Here is a 23957-nt window from a genome sequence, read left to right on the forward strand (position 1 = left end):
CCACAGTTTTCACAGAAATTCAAAAATGATTTAAAGGTGCAAAAATGAGGTATTGACTGCCACATAATCACAGAGTTTAGAAGGCTATAATGGGATGAAAAGTGTAAATACCATTTTGGGTAGAAAAACTATGTAAAGGGAAGAGAATGAGCAGTGCTACCGTGCATACATCCTGAAATAAAGACTTGAATAATACACATCAAGATGTAGTTTTCTTCAAATTGTGGAATTATAAATGGTTTTAATTACTTCCTTGTGCTTTTCTGTATTTTCCAACATTTTTATAATTTCCATGTAGATTTATTAATTAAATGAAGCCCCAGAAAACTATATTTGTTTAAAGGACTAACTTCTTTTTTTATTGAAAAATGTGAAAGTGAAATATTTGTTGCATTATTTTTTTAACATCATTATTGGAGTGTAATTGCTTTACAATGTTGTGTTCGTTTCTGCTGTATAACAAAGTGAATCAGCTATACATGTACATATATCCCCATGTCCCCTCCCTCTTGCATCTCCCTCCCACCCTCCCTATCCCACCCCTCTAGGTGGTCACAAAGCACCAAGCTGACCTCCCTGTGCTATGCGGCTGCTTCCCACTAGCTATCTATTCTACATTTGGTAGTGTATATATGTAAAGGACTAATTTTTTAAAGTCTTTCTTTAAGGTGCATGCATTGCAATCAGGTTATCACCTTATATGACATGGGGAAAGTACATTAGTTGACTAGCATCAAGTTGAGCTGTATTTATCTGCTTATGTTAGTATCCAATATATTCTACTCTGAAACAAGTGGATAGGACAGAGAATGGATAAATTTTGATGAACAAGGCAAGAAACGGTGATGGATGCAAGGAAGGCTTAGGAGGAACTATCATGGAAGGTAAGGGTGGTTAAGGGGCAGCATCACACACCAGAACATTAGGAGCCTGCTTGTTGGTCTCCCACTACTCCTAGACAGGTCCCAGGCTCTGTATTACTCTCCTAAAGCCCTGAAAAAGCTATTTGGGAGAATCATTTCATTCATAATATGAATAGCAAAGTGCACTGCAATCATATAGAAAATGGCCTTGGAAGAATACAGTCAGAGGCAGTCACTCCTCAAGACCTAACAACATGAAGCCATGGGTCCTAAATCAGGCGAAGGTCTAAGCTCACTTGAAGGCTCAAGTCCATAATCTGGTAAGGGGAGAGTCAGGAAGGGTGTGGGGAACTCAAGATTCTCTCTGCAGGTATAGACAAGAAAGTAGCCTTTACCTTGCCTTCCGGCCCACCTTTTCTGGCCCAGCCCAGCCCCAAATGAGTTGGTCCCACTGATCTAGAAGGTTTCCTGGTTGCCAAGGAGGAAACATTAGGAAAACTACAACAGAAAAAAGTCAACCAAGAGGCTTCTAAAAATGTTCCCCAAAAGGTTAAAATGGGAGAGACCTTCAAGATGGCAGAGGAGTAAGACGTGGAGATCACCTTCCTCCCCACAAATACATCAGAAATACACCTACACGTGGAACAACTCTTACAGAACACCTACTGAACGCTGGCAGAAGACCTCAGACCTCCCAAAAGGTAAGAAATCCCCCACGTACCTGGGTAGGGGAAAAGAAAAAAGGTAAAACAGAGACAAAAGAATAGGGATGGGACCTGCACCAGTGGGAGGGAGCTGTGAAGGAGGAAAGGTGTCCACACACTAGGAAGACCCTTCGCGGGCAGAGACTGAGGGTGGCGGAGGGGGGGAAGCTTCGGAGCCGCGGAGAACAGCGCAGCAACAGGGGTGCGGAGGGCAAAGCGGAGAGATTCCCTCACAGAGGATCAGGGCCAACCGGCACTCACTAGCCCGAGAGGCTTGTCTGCTCACCCGCCGGGGCGGGCGGGGGCGCGAGCTGAGGCTCGGGCTTTGGTCGGAGCGCAGGGAGAGGACTGGGGTTGGCGGCGTGAACACAGCCTGCAGGGTTTAGTGCACCACGGCTGGCCGGGAGGGAGTCCGGGAGAAAGTCTGGACCTGCTGAAGAGGCAAGAGACCATTGTTTTGGGGTGAGCGAGGAGACGGGATTCAGAGCACCACCTAAACGAGCTCCAGGGACGGGCGCTAGCCGCGGCTATCAGCGCGGACCCCAGAGACGGGCATTAGACGCTAAGGCTGTTGCTGCCGGCACCAAGAAGCCTGTGTGCGAGCACAGGTCACTCTCCACACCTCCCCTCCCGGGAGATTGTGCAGCCCGCCACTGCCAAGGTCCCGTGATCCAGGGACAACTTCCCCAGGAGAACGCACGGCGCACCTCGGGCTGGTGCAACGTCATGCCGGCCTCTGCCGCTGCAGGTGCGCCCCGCTTCCGTACCCCTCCCTCCCCCCGGCCTGAGTGAGCCAGAGCCCCTGAATCAGCTGTTTCTTTAACCCCGTCCTGTCTGAGCGAAGAACAGATGCCCTCAGGCGACCTACACGCAGAGGCGGGTCCAAATCCAAAGCTGAACCCCGGGAGCTGTGCGAACGAAGAAGAGAAAGGGAAGTCTCTCCCAGCAGCCTCAGGAGCAGCGGATTAAATCTCCACAGTCAACTTGATGTACCTGCATCTGCGGAATACCTGAATAGACAACGAATCATTGCAAAATTGGGGCGATGGACTTTGGGAGCAACTGTAGACTTGGGGTTTGCTGTATGCGACTGACTGGTTTTTGGGTTTATGTTTATCTTAGTTTAGTATTTAGAGTTTATTATCATTGGTAGATTTGTTTATTGATTTGGTTGCTGTCTTCCTTTTTCTTTCATATATGTATATATATATTTTCTTTTTCTCTTTTTGTGAGTGTGTATGTGTATGCTTCTTTGTGTGATTTTGTCTGTATAGCTTTTTTTTTTTTTTTTTTTTTTTTTTTGCGGTACGTGGGCCTGTCACTGTTGTGGCCTCTCCCATTTCATTGCAGAGCACAGGCTCCGGACGCGCAGGCTCAGCGGCCATGGCTCACGGGCCCAGCCCCTCCACGGCATGCGGGATCCTCCTGGTCCGGGGCACGAACCCGTGTCCCCTGCATCGGCAGGCGGACTCTCAACCACTGCGCCACCAGGGAAGCCCTGTCTGTATAGCTTTGCTTTTACCATTTGTCCTAGGGTTCTGTCTGTCCATTATTATTATTATTTTTTAATATAGTTTCTAGCACTTGTTATCATTGATGGATCTGTTTCTTGGTTTGGTTGCCCTCTTCTTCCTTTTTTCTTTTTTTTTTACTTAAAAATTTTTTTTATTTTTAATAATTAAAATTTTTTTTATTTTAAAAACTTTATTTCTTTATATTTTCTCTTTTCTTTCCTTTTTTCTCCCTTTTCTTCTGAGCCATGTGGCTGACAGGGTCTTGGTGCTCCAGCCGGGTGTCAGGCCTGCACCTCTGAGGTGGGAGAGCCGAGTTCAGGACACTGGTCCACCAGAGACCTCCCGGCTCCATGTAATATCAATTGGCGAAAGCTCTCCCAGAGATCTCCATCTCAACGCTAAGACCCAGCTCAACTCAACGACCAGCAAGCTACAGTGCTGTACACCCTATGCCAAACAACTAGCATGAAGGAACACAACCCCACACATCATCAGAGAGGCTGCCTAAGATCATAATAAGGTCACAGACACCCTGAAACACACCACCGTATGCGGTCCTGCCCACCAGAAAGACATGATCCAGCCTCATCCACCAGAACACAGGCACTAGTTGCCTCCACCAGGAAGCCTACACAACCCACTGAACCAACTTTAGATACTGTGGGCAGACACCAAAAACAACGGGAACTACGAACCTGCAGGCTGCAAAAAGGAGACCCCAAACACAGTAAGTTAAGCAAAATGAGAACACAGAGAAACACACAGCAGATGAAGAAGCAAGGTAAAAACCCACCAGACCAAACAAATGAAGAGGAAATAGGCAGTCTACCTGAAAAAGAATTCAGAGTAATGACAGTAAAGATGATCCAAAATCTTGGAAATAGAATGGAGAAAATACAAGAAACGTTTCACAAGGACCTAGAAGAACTAAAGAGCAAACAAACAATGATGAACAACACAGTAAATGAAATTAAAAGTTCTCTAGAAGGAATCAATAGCAGAATAACTGAGGCAGAAGAACGGATAAGTGACCTGGAAGATAAAATAGTGGAAATAACCACTTCAGAGCAGAATACAGAAAAAAGAATGAGAAGAATTGAGGAACGTCTCACAGACCTCTGGGACAATATTAAATGCACCAACATTCGAATTATAGGGGTCCCGGAAGAAGAAGAGAAAAAGAAAGGGACTGAGAAAATATTTGAAGAGATTATAGTTGGAAACTTCCCTAATATGGGAAAGGGAATAGTCAATCAAGTCCAGGAAGCACAGAGAGTCCCATACAGGATAAATCCAAGGAGAAATACGCCAAGACACATACTAATCAAACTATCAAAAATTAAATACAAAGAAAAAATATTAAAAGCAGTAAGGGCAAAACAACAAATAACATACAAGAGAATCCCCATAAGGTTAACAGCTGATCTTTCAGCAGAAACTCTGCAAGCCAGAAGGGAGTGGCAAGACATATTTAAAATGATGAAACAGAAAAACCTACAACCAAGATTACTCTACCCAGCAAGGATGTCACTGAGATTCAATGGAGAAATTAAAACCTTTAGAGACAAGCAAAAGCTAAGAGAATTCAGCACCACCAAACCAGCTTTACAAATGCTAAAGGAACTTCCCTAGGCAGGAAACACAAGAGAAGGAAAAGACCTACAATAACAAACCCAAAACAATTAAGAAAATGGTAATAGGAACATACATATCGGTAATTACCTTAAATGTAAATGGATTAAATGCTCCCACCAAAAGACACAGACTGGCTCAATGGATACAAAGACAAGACCCGTATATATGCTGTCTACAAGAGACCCACTTCAGACCTAGGGATACACACAGACTGAAAGTGAGGGGATGTAAAGAGGTATTCCATGCAAATGGAAATCAAAAGAAAGCTGGAGTAGCAATTCTCATATCAGACAAAATAGACTTTAAAATAAAGACTATTACAAGAGACAAAGAAGGACACTACATAATGATCAAGGGATCAATCCAAGAAGAAGCTATAACAGTTATAAATATTTATGCACCCAACACAGGAGCACCTCAATATATAAGGCAAATGCTAACAGCCATAAAAGGGGAAATCGACAGAGAATCACCAACGGACAGATCATCCAAAATGAAAATACATAAGGAAACACAAGCTTTAAATGATACATTAAACAAGACGGACTTAATTGATATTTATAGGACATTCCATCCAAAAGCAACAGAATACACTTTCTTCTCAAGTTCTCATGGAACATTCTCCAGGATAGATCATATCTTGGGTCACAAATCAAGCCTTGGTAAATTTAAGAAAATTGAAATCATATCAAGTATCTTTTCCGACAACAACGCTATGAGACTAGATATCAATTACAGGAAAAAAATCTGTAAAAAATACAAACACATGGAGGCTAAACAAGACACTACTAAATAACCAAAAGCTCACTGAAGAAATCAAAGAGGAAATCAAAAAATACCTACAAACAAATGACAATGAAAACACGATGACCCAAAACCTATGGGATGCAGCAAAAGCAGTTCTAAGAGGGAATTTTATAGCAATACAATCCTACTTCAAGAAACCAGAAACATCTCAAATAAACAACCAAACCTTACACCTAAAGCAATTAGAGAAAGAAGAACAAAAAAACCCCAAAGTTAGCAGAAGGAAAGAAATCATAAAGATCAGAGCAGAAATAAATGAAAAAGAAATGAAGGAAATGATAGCCAAGATCAGTAAAACTAATAGCTGGTTCTTTGAGAAGATAAACAAAATTGATAAACCATTAGCCAGACTCACCAAGAAAAAAAGGGAGAAGCCTCAAATCAGTAGAATTAGAAATGAAAAAGAAGTAACAACTGACACTGCAGAAATACAAGGATCATGAGAGATTACTACAAGCAACTATATGCCAATAAAATGGACAACCTGAAAAAAATGGACAAATTCTTAGAAAAGCACAACTTCCCAAGACTGAACCAGGAAGAAATAGAAAACATAAACAGACCAATCACAAGCACTGAAATTGAGACTGTGATTAAAAATCTTCCAAGAAACAAAAGCCCAGAACCAGATGGCTTCACAGGTGAATTCTACCAAACATTTAGAGAAGAGCTAACACCTATGCTTCTCAAACTTTTCCAAAATATAGCAGAGGGAGGAACACACCCAAACTCATTCTACGAGGCCACCATCACCCTGATACCAAAACCAGACAAAGATGTCACAAAGAAAGAAAACTACAGGCCAATATCACTGATGAACATAGATGCAAAAATCCTCAGCAAAATACTAGCAAACAGAATCCAACAGCACATTAAAAGGATCATACATCATGATCAAGTGGGGTTTATCCCAGGAATGCCAGGATTTATCAATATATGTAAATCAATCAATGTGATAAACCATATTAACAAATTGAAGGAGAAAAACCATATGACCATCTCAATAGACGAAGAAAAAGCTTTTGACAAAATTCAACACCCATTTATGGTAAAAACCCTCCAGAAAGTAGGCATAGAGGGAACTTACCTCCACATAATAAAGGCCATATATGACAAACCCACAGCCAACATTGTTCTCAATGGTGAAAAACTGAAACCATTTCCTCTAAGATCAGGAAGAAGACAAGGTTGTCCACTCTCACCACTATTATTCAACATAGTTTTGGAATTTTTAGCCACAGCAGTCAGAGAAAAAAATGAAATAAAAGGAATCCAAATCGGAAAAGAAGTAAAGCTGTCACTGTTTGCATATGACATGATACTATACATAGAGAATCCTAAAGATACTACCAGAAAACTACTAGAGCTAATCAATGAATTGGGTAAAGTAGCAGGATACAAAATTAATGCACAGAAATCTCTTACATTCCTATACACTAATGCTGAAAAATCTGAAAGAAAAATTAAGGAAACACTCCCATTTACCACTGTGACAAAAAGAATAAAATACCTAAGAATAAACCTACCTAAGGAGACAAAAGACCTGTATGCAGAAAACTATAAGACACTGCTGAAAGAAATTAAAGATGATACAAACGGAGAGATATATCATGTTCATGCATCAGAAGAATCAACATTGTGAAAATGACTCTACTACCCAAAGCAATCTACAGATTCAATGCAATCCCTATCAAATCACCAATGGCATTTTTCACAGAACTAGAAAAAAAAATTCACAATTTGTATGGAAACACAAAAGACCCCGAATAGCCAAAGCAATCTTGAGAACGAAAAACGGAGCTGGAGGAATCAGGCTCCCCGATTTCAGACTATACTACAATGCTACAGTAATCAAGACAGTATGGTACTGGCACAAAAACAGAAATATAGATCAATGGAACAGGATAGAAAACCCAGAGATAAGCCCATGCACATATGGTCATCTTATTTCTGATAAAGGAGGCAAGAATATACAATGGTGAAAAGACAGCCTCTTCAATAAGTGGTGCTTGGAAAACTGGACAGCTACATGTGAAAGAATGAAATTAGAACACTCCGTAACACCATACACAAAAATAAACTCAAAATGGATTAAAGACCTAAATGTAAGGCCAGAAACTCTCAAACTCTTAGAGGAAAACATAGGCAGAACACTCTATGACATAAACCACAGCAAGATCCTTTTTGACCCACCTCCTAGAGAAATGGAAATAAAAAGAAAAATAAACAAATGGGACCTAATGAAACTCAAAAGCTTTTGCACAGGAAAGGAAACTTTTGTCTGGGAAATACAGAGGAAATCTATGTAGAAAGAAAAAATGATGGGGAATAAATCATTGAGTCTAGTTTAATTAAACTTTATATTTCATAAAAATATAAAGTTTTTTTATGGAGTATTTTAAAAAAGAGAAGTCAATAGAGTTTTCAGGATCATTAATGACTTTTCTTTTCCAACTCATAATACTAGCTAAGGACAATCCCACAGAATTTTTACATTTCTTAAGCAATAATACATACATTATAATACCTTAAGCAATACAATACCTTAAGCAATATACTGAGTAAATTTTGCCTACTACCAGGAAAAAATAAAAACCTATCCCTGTTTCGCAGCAATATGTGAGAAACTTCAGACACAGGCAGATACAATGTGGAGCAGCAGATATACAAATCATATGAGGTTTATTATGGAGATCAACTTATAGATTACAGGAGGGGAAGGAATCCAAAAGCATGGAAGAGCTTTCCTTTCTGTATTTACAATGAAGAGATGTTTTAGAGACTACTCGTATGTAATGTGAGTCCAGAAAGTTTAGGATTCTTGTTTCAACAGAAACTAAAGTACACATTTAGACACACACATACACACACATATAAACACACAGAGGATTCAATTACAGGTAAAACTAAAAAGATCCTGCCCCCAGACATATGCTCCAAATGAGCACTTTCAAGCAGTGACTTGAAACATAGCACCCAGGGACTTCCCTGGCGGTCCAGTGATTAAGGCTCCGTGCTTCCCCTGCAGGGGGCACAGGTTCAATCCCTGGTCGGGGAACTAAGATCCTGCGTGCCTCAGGGTGTGGCCAAAAAAAAAAAAAAAAATCCCACAAAAAAGAAAAAATGTAGCACCCACATTTTGATTTTCAGATTTTATAATCTCTATCTCCTATATCCTGATTTTATACGAATTTTTAAAATCTTGTTAAAAGAAAATGATGATTACAAATCAGAATGTGTCTTTATGCCTAGGTCCACCACTGGTCCATATGGTGCCTTGATGAGCCCTTGTGTAGGGACCATATGACATCTGCCATATGACATCTCTGGGTGGATGCAGCCCTGCTCCAGGGCACAGGGACTGATAATCTGGGCATGGGACAGGTTTCCAGCCCCCCTCATCCCTGTGCTGAACACAACTTGCACAGCCCTGTGGGATCACCCTGAAAACACCTTTCTCGACCACCTTGCCCAGTCCCTCCTACCCATCACCACCACAGACCTGCAGTAGGGGCCAGGAAATCCCATAGGTCCTGTGTCACAGTAATTTAGCGGTTACTTTTTAGGACACACCATAGTAACACGACCCTTAAAGGGTAAGGAGTGTACTTTCCCAGCCAGGTTGATTCAGATCCATAAATAATAATTTTACTCAAATAAGTAAAACCTGGTGTTTTAAGCAACTTGCCTAAAGTCACACAGTTAATAAATATGGAACTGAGATCTGAATCCAGAAAATCTGACTTGAGAGATTCTGTAAACCACAAAGCTACACTAGTGTCTTTTTCCTGAGCCTCGCCCTAAAAAGGTTTCTGAAATCGTTAATCTTATAGGGAACCTACTCCCTGTCTTAGTCCATCTGAGTTGCTGTAACAACATACTACATACTGGATGGCTTATAAGCAACAGAAATTTGCTTATAAACAACGGAAATTTATTTCTCACAGTTCTGGAGGCTGGAAGTCTGAAATCAGGGTGCCAGCATGGTCAGGTTCTGTGTCTGGTAAAGGCCTGCTTCCTCGTTCATAAAGGCCTGCTTCCTCGGCCTTCTTCTCACGGTAACCTCACATGGCAGAAGTGGCAAGCAAGCTCTCTGGGGTCTCTTTTATGGGGCCACTAATCCCATTCATGAGGGCTCCACCCTCATGACCTAGTCACTTCCCAAAGACCTTACCTCCCAATACCATCACCTTGGGGGTTAGGATTTCAACACATCAATTTTGGGGGGAACACAAGCATCCAGATCATAGCATTCCCTAATTGAGGTGTTATATTTGGAGCAATTATTAGCTTCTAATAACATAGATCTGGATGAACACATGAAAACCTTTTCACTATTACAACCATTACCTTCTCGCCCACAATAATCTCTTCATATCAGTTTCCCCAACACTGTAATGTTTCAGTTATTAGAGCACTCAATCAGATAGTCACTCATCACAACTGTCCAAAAGCCCACAAAATTATTAGCAATCACAGATAATTCTCTTCTAACAAAGATTCACTGTGGTTATGACTGTCCCAAGACTTTTGAAATACCAAAGCACTGATACTTGGAGGTAGAAGGTTTACAGTCAGGGGCATAGAATTGACAATTGAGGGAATGCTAGCAGATGGCCTTGCTAAGGGAGAAAGTAAAGAGAGGAGCGCTCCAGGTTCAAGGGTCAAATCATCCATACGAGTTTTTCTACTGTTATCTGTATCAGCATTTACAAACAAACACAGTTGTTGCTGTATCTTACATCTGATTTGGCTTTGGCCTTGGAATGTGAAGCAAACTTTTGTCTGGGAAATACAGAGGAAATCTATGTAGAAAGAAAAAATGATGGGGAATAAATCATTGAGTCTAGTTTAATTAAACTTTATATTTCATAAAAATATAAAGTTTTTTTATGGAGTATTTTAAAAAAGAGAAGTCAATAGAGTTTTCAGGATCATTAATGACTTTTCTTTTCCAACTCATAGTACTAGCTAAGGACAATCCCACAGAATTTTTACAGTTCTTTTTCTGTTCCTCTTCCTCTTAAAGTCCTATAAGCCACTGATCCTAATCCTGTTGGCTGGTTACTCCTCTTTAATCCTCCAAGGAAACAAATTATTATTTTCAGCTGGCATTTTTTACACGACTGCAGAAAAATCTCTGTTATCCAACATCATCAGTGCATGAGGTTTTCTTGTGTAAGCGACTTTTACCTAACCAAAGTTTCTCCCTTCAAACTTGAAAAGTATTCACTCCTTTTTGTTGGAAATCCTCTTCTAAACTGCATTGACATATTTCATTGCTTCCTTAAAGAGAGAACATTGGACACAATTTATTGGTGACTCAGATTATCATTACTAACATCTTTGAACTGTGTGATGACACACTTTTATTTTGAAATGTTTCTCTTTCCTCATGGTTACAAGGTCAAACCTTACCACAGTCATCTCCATATACTGCTGTTGACATTCCTCTCTCTCCCCATACAGGTTGTATCAGACCAAGAAATTATATAAAAACCAAGCATTTAACAATGGTAAGCTATAAGTGGGTCAGCAACACTCTAGAGTCGAAACTAGGTAAAGCAAGGAAAGAAAAACTAACTCAGTCAGTGGCAAACTGAGTGTCCAATGTGAGCCTGCCTTTTTACTGGACAACCCAATAAACAATATATAACCAACCCAGTAAACAATATATAACCAACCCAGTAAACAATATATAACCCAGTAAACATATAACCAACCCATCAACAATCTTCACAATAACTATGAAAGAACCAAATTGTTAGATTATTTCCATGATGTGATGACTATCAATTCATAACCTACTTTCTTGACCTGACTTCCTACGTGGCCCATTCTTTCCCCCCCCAAATATGTACATACTCTTTGTGAACAGTTGAAAAAAACTTTTCAACCAACATTCTTTCCATGTCCTCCAATCAAGAGGTATAGACTATTTCTCAACTTCTTGAATTTGGAGTGTGGCCATTAGACTGGAACTTGCTTTGGCTAATGAGATGTTAGTAAATATAATGCAAGCAGAGGCTTGAAAAGCACTTGTGCAAAAGAGCTTATTACTCTTGTAACAGACCCCTGATACAACCATATGAAGAAGCCTGGGCTAGCCTGCAGGAGGATGAGACCCAGGGGTTTTAGTAATCCCAGCTGAACCCAGCCCACAGCTAACCCACTGACTGACTGTAGCCACATGAGTGAGCCAGGAGACACCAACAGAAGAGGGATCAACCAATCGAAAGAACTGTGAGAAATAATTAATCATTGCTGTTGAAGCCATTAAGATTTGTAGCAGTTTCTTAAGCCACAAAAACTAACATACAGAAATTGGTACCTAGAAGTAGCACGTTGCCATAACAAAAACCTAAAATATTCAGTATCAGCTTTGGGACCAGACAGCCGGTGAAAAGTAGTGAGATAACTATTAGCAAAACCCAGAAAAATAGCATGCAAACTGTTTGTGGAGACTGGAGAAGCGATGAGGAAACTGTACAGCAGTCAGGGAAAAAGGCAACCCACATTCTGCTGCAGCAAAACAACTGGCAAAAGTGATGTCTGTGGCAGCATGAAAGATACACAATGAACTTTGAAGTTAGCTGCAAAGACCTCCAGGAAGAATGTTGCAAGAGTTCACTGAGTGTTTCTAGCCGCATATAAGGTTCTGCAAAAGAGGGATGAGCTGAAAAATGAATTATCTGGTTAATAAGCATTATTTAGAGAAAATAGAGAAGAACCAGAACTCACGTGACTGGAAAAGAAAATCTTTTCTCTCTCCAGTCTCTTCAGCTAGAGGACCAGAATTTTAGAGCAAGAAATGGCCTCAGAGTGAAGACCTTTGTAAAATTTAACGTGGTGCCTCCTAGTGCTTCTCAGCTGGACAAAAGGGCCTCTAAGACTCCCTGAGGCACTGTCTCATAGCAGCTTGACGCTCAACCCACAGGAGAGACAGATATGTCTGACCAGAAAAAAAATTCTGGCTGTGGGTTTCAGGGGCCTGAACCCTACGGGATTCTGAGGAAATGCACAACGTTTTTAAGAGAGTTTTACTGACAAGCACAAAAGTATGACCTAAAAGAGACAGAGACCATTCAAAGAAAAAGAGGCCTCTGGATGCTCGAGTTTTTACAGTAAGAACTAGGCTAAGGAAGTTATTTAGAAGCAAAAATAAGCCATTTCTTATGGAAAAGGAAGAATGTTTCAGAGGGTAGAGCCAAGAGCAGTAGAGAAATAGACACCAGTGACCCATTCCCGAGGAAGAGAACTGGGTCCTAATCAAGGGACCTCCCCTTGCTCAGGAGTGGGGGGACACCTAGCAGCACGGACCTGGATAGAGCTGCTGTGGAGTGCTGATGCTGTTTATATTGTTTCTGTAGTTTTGGGGTGTTATCTTTTCCCTATTTCACCATGATACGTTGGGTGTGTATGGGGAAGTAACTTGTTTATGATAACTAAAAACTATGATAACTAGATAACTAAAATATATGATAGTTATGTTATATTTGGAGTATATCTATATGCTATATAGATATATGATCGTTATCTATGATAACTACATAACTAAAAAGTTCATTGTCTCAGGATCAAGAGGATCCACATCTGAAGGGCTGTATCTGAGGGGTCTCATCTGTATCCAGAAGTGATGCAGATGATGGATAAGCCTCTGGACTTAGAGGCTGATGCCTTAATGGGATGAGGCTTCTGAAAATCCTACGATGGGGGGAGCGTTTCTTTCTTGCAGGAGAAATGTGAGTCATTTTTACCAAAGGCAGACTATATTTGATTGCTAAAAAACAAACAAACAAACCAGCCACAAATTCTTAGCAGTACCCCTGATCAACAAGTGGTGTTGATGGAAAAGACATGCCCTGTTAATAAAAGCTCTTAACCTTGGGCATTTTGGGAGAGTGAGGCGAAGCTTCATTGGCAGTAATCTGCTGCCTTCTTAGCAGTCAGTGTGTGGCAACTCACAGGGAGGGCAAAGGGCTAGGAAAGTCAGAGCCCTGGAAATAAGTGGGGTACCCCTAGAAGAGAAGGTGCAACAGAACCTGGGGAGCACATGGAAGAAAAGGAGACCAGCCTGTGTTGAGCAGTGGTCAACATATTAACTGGTTCTGTCTGGCAAAGTGTTTTTGTTGTTGTTTTTCTTTTGCGGTACGCGGGCCTCTCACTGTTGTGGCCTCTCCCGTTGCAGAGCACAGGCTCCGGACGCGCAGGCTCGGCGGCCATGGCTCACGGGCCCAGCCGCTCCGTGGCATGTGGGATCCTCCCGGACCGGGGCACGAACCCATGTCCCCTGCATTGGCAGGCAGACTCTCAACCACTGTGCCACCAGGGAAGCCCTGGCAAAGTGTTTTTAATAGTTCTTTAGTTGAGGGGGAAAAGCTAACTGTCAATCTATATACTTATATGAATGCATGCTTACATTATTTGTATTAAAACAAAAAGTATAATTCTCAAAAAAAAAAAAGTAGCATCAATTTCTCTACTCTTCCAATCTGGGTTTGGCCGTGAGACTTTCTTTGACCGAGAGGACAACAGAAAACATGCTGCAAGCAGAGGCTTGAATAGCACTAGCATATTGGGGCTTGTCCCCTCTTACTACTAAGAGCACTGAAAGCTCTATGTGTGGAAGCTCAGGCTAGCCTCCTGGAGGATGATGATCATATGGAAAGAGAGGCCAGCCCCCAGGTGACCCACCGCTCCATCTGCATGACTGAGCCCAAGTGAGGCCATTGGAAGAAGCACTCAGTATTTACTTTCTGCCAGCTACTGTTATAGAAGTTTTACATAGATTATCTCATTTAACCCTTATAACCATAAGAGATAACAAAACGTGATTTGGTGATGGTTTGTTACCCTGACAAAGCTAACTGATACACCCCTCTTTAGGTTTCTCTATACCCCAAGATGTGTGTTCTTCTTAAACAGGACCTAGGAGGACGACGAGACTCATGGATCAATCATAATTTTTGGAAAGTAAATGCTGCTGCATTCATTGCAATGAACAGAGTTCACTGCTACAATTAAAGAACACAAACATAATAATTGTCCTGTTGATATATGACACCTACCTGATGATCATGGCCTAGGTACACACCTGGATTTTGATTCAGTATACATTTACAATTTTCTATTCATATTGTATACAAACGTTAATGTAAAGCATACACATAAAAGGAGCATGTGTTTCTTAACACGTCTGAGGACAGTCTTCCTTTCCCTTTGAGGAATATGGTCATAAGCATGGTGAGGAGAAAAAAAAAATGATGCTAAAAAAAGATTATCTCATACACAAGCAGCCTCCACAAGCAAGATTCTGCAGAAGTTGTTTGATAATGCAGTATGCTAAATCGGGGTTCTTGAGCAGTGGGGGCAGGACAGCACAGAGATACTAGGCAGTTCTAACCTTGGCTGAGTTTCAGTGTGATAAGAGGTTCTGAAAACTTGAAAAGCCAGTTTTGAAATGGAGGTAGATAGTTAAGTGTATCACAAGTCTATTGTTCAGATCACTAAAGTAAAGAACACCAGTTAGGCAAAATACAACTTCCAAACACGACTCTCCTGCCATATTCCAAACCTCCCTTTGTCATCCAAGACTGAACCAGAGACAATTCTTGCTAACAAATGAAAAAGAATAAAAATTAGTGTAATGTGTACCAGGTTCCTAAGGAACATTAGAAGTGGATTAAGACCCTACTAGTCTTTCAGAGTGTTTAAGGTAATCAGGATACTGCTTCTCAGTTGTAGAATCTGGTTAGAATTCCACATCCACTCAGGGCAGTGGAAGAGAGTGGCTAAGTGTCCAGCCTGAGAAGACAAACTCTGCCACCCCTGGGACTAACCTGGGCTCTCTCACTGGTTTCAGGGTTCCCAGCAGTAAGAGAGGGCGATTCCTAATAGATAAGTGCTTTTCAAACGTCTGCTGATGTCACATTTCCTTGCAGTCACCTTCTCTCTGCCTTATCTTCCACATGTATAAATACCAACTGCGTAAGATGAGGAAGAGAATTAAATGAGATAATCCAGGTAAAGCTCTTAGAAGAGTGCCCAGCAGACAGTAAGCACTCTGTATATGCGCCCGGTTATCGTCTATTCTGTGATTTTAATTTACTCAAAAAATGAATGCAGATTCAGTAACTATTAGTATAAATAGTGCATTTGTTGATATACTGCTAACAGTTTATTACTAACAGTTTGTTACTCATCTCATAATCGTAAGTGAACACTAATACCTGTGGGTCACCAGATTGTTTAAGGTTTTCAATAACTTTTTTTTCCAACTCTTCTTTTGTAAAAATTTCTTTTTTTCTGAGTATGAATGCAACCCTTGCTCTTTGAAAAGAAGAAATAATCCAATGACAGAATTGTTTTACATGGAAAGTAAACATGTCTCATCGTTTAATACCACTATATATAATGACTATAAAATAACCAATGATAAAAGGCTAATACATATTCTTCCAGACTCTTTTCTAATCTAGAAAGTTGTGAATTCTTAAGAGACAGCATCCAGAAGAACTGACCCTGATACTGTGAACTATGGAACATTTTCCTCGTAAACTGCAGGAGTTCTCTGGGTTTCCTCCTGCCAGGGAACCCCTCAGGGATGCAGGGCTATAGGGCAGGTACCACCATACTTTCCACCACCAACATTTTCGTGCAGGTGGTATCAGGTAAAAAGGAACACCGAGGGCAACCTGGAAAGGGAAAGGAAATTCTTTAAAAAAGAGAGAGAATCCTCATGTTTTACTTTCACACTTAAGAATCCCAAAGCGGTTACTCCGATTCCACACACTTGGGAGACTGAGTCTTGAAGTGCCTAAGCCAGTCTGAGGACTGCTATGTTCAGGACTCGGGGTTTGTAAAGCCAGTGGCTAGGCTCTCTTGTGGGAACAGATGAACAATTTTAATTCAGTAAACATCCTTCGAACATCTCCCTCATAAACGTCTCACAGAGGTAAGCCCCATTCCCCACCCCAAGAGGTTTTGTTGCTCGTGGGGGAGCGGTGTTTGTTTTGCTTTCCAGGAACATACTGGGAAGAAGTCTTGCTCATCAGCTAACTGGCTTGAGTCCTGAAAACAAATGTGGCACATGCGAGCAAAAGCACTCCCCTGGGTGTCAGAGGACTGCTCCCCGTTTCCTTCTCTAGCTGTATAAAGTAGAGCGAGACATTTCATATCTCTGTCAGTTTCTCCATCTGTAAATTGCCAATGACACTATCTCATAAGGGTTTCTTTTTTGATCAGTAAATGAGGTAGATAATGTATATAAAAGCACTCTGTAAATTTAAACGTCGTTTACAAACATGGTGTTAGGAGTTATTATTTTGCACAGTTGCCACTCATAATCAGTTTATTTCACCAGGTAGTTCATTTAAAATACTACAAGTACTACTCCTTAAGAAACATGTGCAGATCAAGTGATTTTAAATGATACTGTAAAACCCAACAACTATTCTAATATCAGTTTCTATATTATTCCTAACTCAAGTGACAGAATATTAATGCCCTATATTCACTCAGAACCTCAGCAAAGTATGAGTTAAATGCCTTGCATTTACTGTATACAAGATGTCCAAGGAAACAAACTCATTTATCATAATGAAATTTGAAGGGAATATCTCACATTACACTTATCAAAGAAGACAAATAACAACTTTTTGAAAACAAAACTGACAAACTAAAAAGCAGAAGCTGACCAAATTTCTTATACATTTACCCCAATATAGCAGTTGTGTTGCTTATTACTAATATAGAATCAACACCAAAAATATAATCTTACAGATTTTTTAATATTAACAGAAGTTTAAATTTCCCTTATATCTGAGCTTCTATTTTGTATTAAAGAGATGCTGCATCTTTGCAGTGGTAATTGGTAACTTTCATAATTGGAATCAGGGAATAACCTCCTATCCGACCAAAACTGCAGAAAATTCTATAGCTAAAGAATAACTTTATTTGTTCTCTCATGAAGAAACTATCAATATCCATGTAGAATAACTACCAGCAACCATGAAACACATATAATTTTTTTTTTTTTTTTTTCGGTACGCGGGCCTCTGTCGTGGCCTCTCCCGTTGCAGAGCACAGGCTCCGGACGCGCAGGCTCAGCGGCCATGGCTCACAGGCCCAGCCGCTCCGCGGCATGTGGGATCCTCCCGGACTGGGGCACGAAGCCGTGTCCCCTGCATCGGCAGGTGGACTCCCAACCACTGCGCCACCAAGGAAGCCCAATACATACAATTTTAAATATCATACCTTTCACTTTTCTGTTGAGCATTCATTATACTGTAATAAGATTTTAACATTATATTTTTTAAAAATCTCAATTGTATTAACTAAAATATATTCAAGAGTGTAGAAATCATGGCATCTTGTTAGCTAAACCAAGTTAGGCACTGTGTTAACTAGCTTCTAAGTAATATTCATGAAATAGACTGTGATTTAATGTTCTTGTGCACATCTTCAGGACACATATGCCTGCACAAGCTACTGCGACAGACACTTTCATGTGTTTATTCAACAGGTATTTTGTGAGTATCTATTGTACTATGTGCCAGGAAATAAGAGGGGATGAGGTTAACTCAGTGGGCAAAAGAGTCATGGTCTCAGTCCTTTAAAAATATATATTTTAGGGCTTCCCTGGTGGCGCAGTGGTTGAGCGTCCGCCTGCTGATGCAGGGGACACGGGTTCGTGCCCTGGTCCGGGAAGATCCCACATGCCGCGGAGCGGCTGGGCCCGTGAGCCATGGCCGCTGAGCCTGCGCGTCCAGAGCCTGTGCTCCGCAACGGGAGAGGCCACAACAGTGAGAGGCCCGCATACCACACAAAAAAAAAAATATATATATATTTTTTTTAGATAAGCAAAAAATGTTTATAGAAAGCTTTTTTTTTTTTAAATTTATTTATTAATGCCTGTGCTGGGTCTTCGTTTCTGTGCAAGGGCTTTCTCCTGTTGTGGCAAGCGGGGGCCACTCTTCATCGCGGTGCGCGGGCCTCTCACTATCGCGGCCTCTCTTGTTGTGGAGCACAGGCTCCAGACGCGCAGGCTCAGTAGTTGTGGCTCACGGGCCTAGTTGCTCCGCGGCATGTGGGATCTTCCCAGACCAGGGCTCGAACCCGTCCCCTGCATTGGCAAGCAGATTCTCAACCACTGCGCCACCAGGGAAGCCCAGAAAGCATTTTTAAGGACATAAATGAAAATTTCAAAAATGTGAAATAAGACTTTTGAAATATTTAAAATACAGGTATAGCTGAAACTAAACTTATGCAACTTGCTCATTCTCAACAATTTAAAGACATAACTATGAAGACAATGAGGGAAATACATCTTCAGTTGTCTGTGTAATTACAAAATTTTTCTTAATTTCAATAACTGGTGTCATCCATGACATGAAGATATAACACCATAGAATTTAAATCATGCTGCAAAGTCGAATAAACCTGCAGTGGATTCCCAGCTCTCAGCAAATTGGAAAAACACTATCCATCTCCAGGGGTGCTCAGTAAGGTGCCTGAGACACAGTGAGTGAGTTCTCAACAAAGGCAAGTATTTTCTCACATGATACTTATGGTTTTACTCATGTTGGTAAACATACACACTCTCCGTAACTATCAACAGGAAAATCTGTAAATGAGAGCTACTCACTTTTAACTTCACTGCCCTTAGTCTGTCCTGGCCCAAAGAAACTCCACTACGGCCACGTCATCCTGCCCTGCAACCAGAGATATCTCACTCCTCCCAATCCCTATCCAAATTCAAAACTTGCCCACTTAGGGTCTTCCCTGGTGGTCCAGTGGCTCAGAATCCAAGCTCCCAATGCAGGGCACCCGGGTTCGATCCCTGGTCAGGGAACTAGATCCTGCATGCCGCAACTAAAAGATTCCGCATGCTGCAACTAAGACCCAGCGCAGCCAAATAAATAAATACATATTAAAAAAAAATAAAAAAAGACAAAAAACTTGGGACTTCCCTGGTGGCGCAGTGGTTAAGAATCCGCCTGCCAGTGCAGGGGACAAAGACTCGAGCCCTGGTCCGGGAAGATCTCACATGCTACAGAGTAACTAAGCCCACGAGCCACAACTACTGAGCCTGCGCTCCGCAACAAGAGAAGCCACTGTAATGAGAAGCCCACGCACCACGACGAACAGTAGCCCCTGCTCGACGCAACTAGAGAAAGCCTGTGCGCAGCAATGAAGACCTAACACAGCCAAAAAATTAATTAATTAACAAAAAAAAGAAAAAGCTTGCCCACTTAAACATCCCAATCCTATGTTCCATCCTCTACTTTTTTAAGGCAGTAAATAGCTATTTTGATGAATGTATCTGTTCTTATGTGCTAGTAGCTTAACATACTACTCAATCCAGAAAACACACTTGTATGTTTAAAGAAGACCTATATTCTGGGTAAAATGGCAAATTAAACATTACTTTTGTTCCCTTCCAAAATTCCACTAAAGGAACTTTTGAAAAGGCATACACCAATGAGGTAAAAAACAAGATAGAAGAGAGCAGCAACAAAATTTTGGAAGTCGTAAAGCAAATGGGCAGTGACAACTAGCCCAGCAGATACAAGAAAGTTGAATCCTAAGCAAAGAGTGGAGAAGGCCAAGAAATGATTACACCATAAATAAGTACTCAAAGGTTCAGGAATCAGAATTGAAGGCAGAGTACTTACGGAAAACGAGGTGATGGTGGCGGGGTAACAACAAATATGTTTGGTTAGAAGCCTTTTTAACAAGTGAGTGTATCCACCATCCCCTGTCCTACCCTGGCAGGAGAGGAGCAAGGCTAGACTCTGAATGTAGACTGGGTTAGAGATACCCACCTGGAGAGAGGAGGATTAAGTGAATGTTTTTATAGGGAATGTTGGACCTCCAAGCCCTCTGTTCACCTACCATCCAGCACACTGACCTATGTCCTATAGGCAGAAGAATGGAAGACCATTTTCCATAAAGTAGAAAGAAAGAAAAAGTAAAAAATAACAGAAAAGATGAGGAATTTAGGGGTCCAATCCTTTAAGTTCAAATTCCAAATAATAGGAATTGCAGAGAGAGGACGTTATACAAGGAGAGAGAAAGAGACAGAGAGAAACAGATCACCTACAAAACATTAAAGGTCAAAACACTTAAAACTAATGGAACATGGGACTTCCCTGGTTGCACTGTGGTTAAGAATCCGCCTGCCAATTCAGGGCACACAGGTTCGAGCCCTGGTCCGGGAGGATCCCACATGCCACGGAGCAGCTGGGCCCGTGTGCCACAACTACTGAGCCTGCACTCTAGAGCCCACAAGTCACAGCTGCTGAGCCTGTGAGCCACAACTACTGAAGCCTGCATGCCTAGAGCCCGTGCTCCGCAACAAGAGAAGCCACTGCAATAAGTCCACGCACCATGACGAAGAGTAGCCCCCGCTTGCCGCAACTAGAGAAAGCCCACGCTCAGCAATGAAGACCAAACACAGCCAAAAATAAAAATAAATAAAAATTTATTTTAAAAAAAGCTAATGGAACAATGCCTTTTAAACTTTTGAGAAAGATGTATTTTCAACCCAGAATTCAATCAAACCATCAATCAAATGTGAGAGTAGAATAAAGACATTCTCAGATTTACAAAGTCTCAAAATTTTTTATATCCTATGTTCTCTTTCTCAGGAAATAAGGAAGTGAAGCAGAAAATATACAAAATAAAGAATCCTAACATGAGTTCTAACAGAGGAAAGAGGCAAAGGCATTCCAGGATGATGGCAAAGGGAAACTCTAAGATAATAACTATGAACCTGGCTGAAAAGATATCTGTCTAGATTAGGTGAGTAGGCGGCAGGAGAGATTTCTTCAGAAAAATGAAACTGATAGAATGCCTTATGGGTCAAAATTGCTGGAGCAGAGATTTAGACAATTTGGGGTTGAGTAGGTTGTGAGTGTAAATGAAACTAACAAAAACAATAAAAACCAATTAACTTCCAGAAAAAACATTATGTAGTTGCAGGAAAGTAATCATGACATAATACGTGGCTCAGCTGTGACTAGCATTTTCATAATCATAAAAATAAAATCATGGAATACTGATCTAACAAATTAGAATGGAATTGTGTTGGGAGGATGGGAGGAGGGGACAGAAAGGGTGCGTGTCTGGGGAAAAGGTGTGAAAATGAGCTAAAACACCATCTTCCATACAGAGCAGTCAATAGGTCATGCCTAAAACAAAACAAAAAACAATCAAGAAATAGTAACAGAAGAGTGTTATTTAGAGACATGAATATAAATACTAAAAGAAACAGCAAAAATAGTCGAAAGTAGTTGCCTTTCGGAAGGGGGAAATTAAACAGACTTTTTGTCATTAGACTTTTATTTTTCATTAAATGTTTTATGGAACTAGTTGACTCTAATTATGTATGAGTAAGTTTGATGAAACTAAAAACTAGAGAGAGAAAGAGGAAAGAAGGAGGGCAGGAAGGGACGCAGAAAAGAAGGGTGGGAGGGAAGAAAGCAGGAAGGAAGAAAAAAGGCTTTCTAGATATCCAAAACACTAATCCAAAGGGCAATGGTGTGAATTTATGAGTTTGGCTTGGCGCTAAGCAGGAACTCTTTAGGAATCCTCCGTCTTGTCTGCTCACTTCTCTCTCTCTTTCTCATGTAAACATCTCTTTACAGGTTCTGCTTTAGACTGAACACTTATACACATTTATAAGTGGAATCTGAAACTCTCCTCAAGTTAATATTTTGACTGAACTAAATCCAAAATTCCTGCCAGGGTTAAAAAAAAATCTGAAAAAGAAAGTGATCCTAAAATAAAGCTCAAATAATAAATAATTAATTTTTTTAGAAATTGAAAAGAACACAGCACTGGTGAAGCGGGGGAAGCCCTAGCAGATATTAACACCTATTATAAGACAATAATTAAAAGCGTGATACTTTTGCCAACCTGAAAATTAGATAAATGGACACAAATAAAACATGGAGAAATATACCAATTATATATAAAATATTAGTTTATGAAGAAGCAGCCATCAAAAAATAATAGGGGAGGAAAAAATTTAAGCAACTAGATGATGTAATTGACTAGCAAGAATGTATTTCTCTCTAATCCTTACCAAAGACCCCATAATATACCTCAAGAACATCAAAGAATTAAAAATGCAAACATCAGTAACAGAAGTATTACTAGAAAATAAAGTGGAATATTTATCAGAACTCTGGGATAATAACTTTCTATGGGATTTGAGGTTGTGGAAGAACTCTCAAAGAAAAAGACAACCAAATCTGATTATATAAAATTTGAAATCTCTATGCAACAAGAAAGAATGATAAATACTAAAAATTAAAGCAAGAGATTGGAAGAAAATATTTGCACAAAACATAATAGACATTAGGTAGGTACACAAAATTATGTGAATAGACAACCTCAACTGATAAGACGATATACAGAAAGACAATCACAGGAGATAAAATATTCTCAATAAAAATATGAAATGATAGTATCTGCTCTTTAGCAAATAAATACAAATTAAAAATAAGATACTAATTTAGACTTATTAACGTAGACAAAAATGAGGGGGGGGGAATCACAATACAATGTTTATCGATGCTTTAGTTACTAGATGGAAAGAATAAAATTGAAAATACTATTGTGTATTTATGCTGCTGTCAGTGGTAGGTGTAGGTATCTAGATGTCAACAGAAAGGAGAAAATGTTCGTGGCACTCTAAGTTTCAGCAAAGGGCAATTAATACCTTGAGAAGTTTTCTAATTAAACAACAACAAAATTATGCTGACTACATGGAATTTTCTTCTACAAACTGTTAAGCTTTTCAGATGAGTTGACACTACTATAGTTTTGACTCTTTAAGGGATAAGCTTCATCCTCTAAAGAGTTCTACATTTCCAAAAGGAGAAAAATATTACAGTTCACCACCATAGCTTTTTATTAAAAAATTCTCATTCTCAATGAAAACATAAAAGTTGACATAATTTACAAAAGTATTCAATTGGATTCACAGTGGTTAAACTCGTCACCCACCTACACTGCAGCAATAAACCAAGCTCGAACTATGCAAAATAGAAAGTGTAAGAACAAATGTTTAGAATTATTTCCTCACCATTCATATACTCCCTATATACAATATTTATAGTAAAAGCAAGAAAAAAATTAGAACATATATTGAGTATTACTTGCAATACCAAGGAATATGCCAAAGCATGGAAGTAAAGATGTGAGAAAACATTGCAGATGGTCATCATAGGACATCACATGTCCATTCACTTAAAAATCACACTTCCAGTCTGAGTTATATTTCACTTGCACTATAGTCTTTAATTCCAGTTTTTAGTATCAACGTTGTTTTGAGATGCTGGATGGTGTAGATATGTTTATGTTGACTTAAATGAGATACAGCAGAGCATTCTACACCTGCATCTACATCTAGTAAACGCTGCCCC

At 40.3% G+C, this 23957-nt stretch overlaps 1 protein-coding gene across 3 annotated transcripts in view; it reads right to left on the reverse strand.

Annotated features, from left to right (window-relative positions):
* STX11 (syntaxin 11) overlaps nt 1–23957 on the reverse strand; it is a 37744-nt gene that overhangs the window by 5039 nt on the left and 8748 nt on the right. Inside the window, exon 1 of one of the 3 annotated variants that reach the window (XM_027084454.1) lies at nt 15363–15491. The exons of the other annotated variants lie outside the window; for them this stretch is intronic. The gene's annotated coding sequence lies outside the window, so the exon portion shown is untranslated. Of the gene's footprint in view, nt 1–15362; nt 15492–23957 lie in introns of those variants that run through there. 3 annotated transcript variants of the gene reach the window in all.

The sequence above is a fragment of the Aethalodelphis obliquidens genome, unplaced genomic scaffold (genome assembly GCF_003676395.1).
Source record: "Aethalodelphis obliquidens isolate GAN/ISIS:26980383/991018 unplaced genomic scaffold, ASM367639v1 scaffold3, whole genome shotgun sequence".
Classification (NCBI taxonomy): domain Eukaryota; kingdom Metazoa; phylum Chordata; class Mammalia; order Artiodactyla; family Delphinidae; genus Aethalodelphis; species Aethalodelphis obliquidens.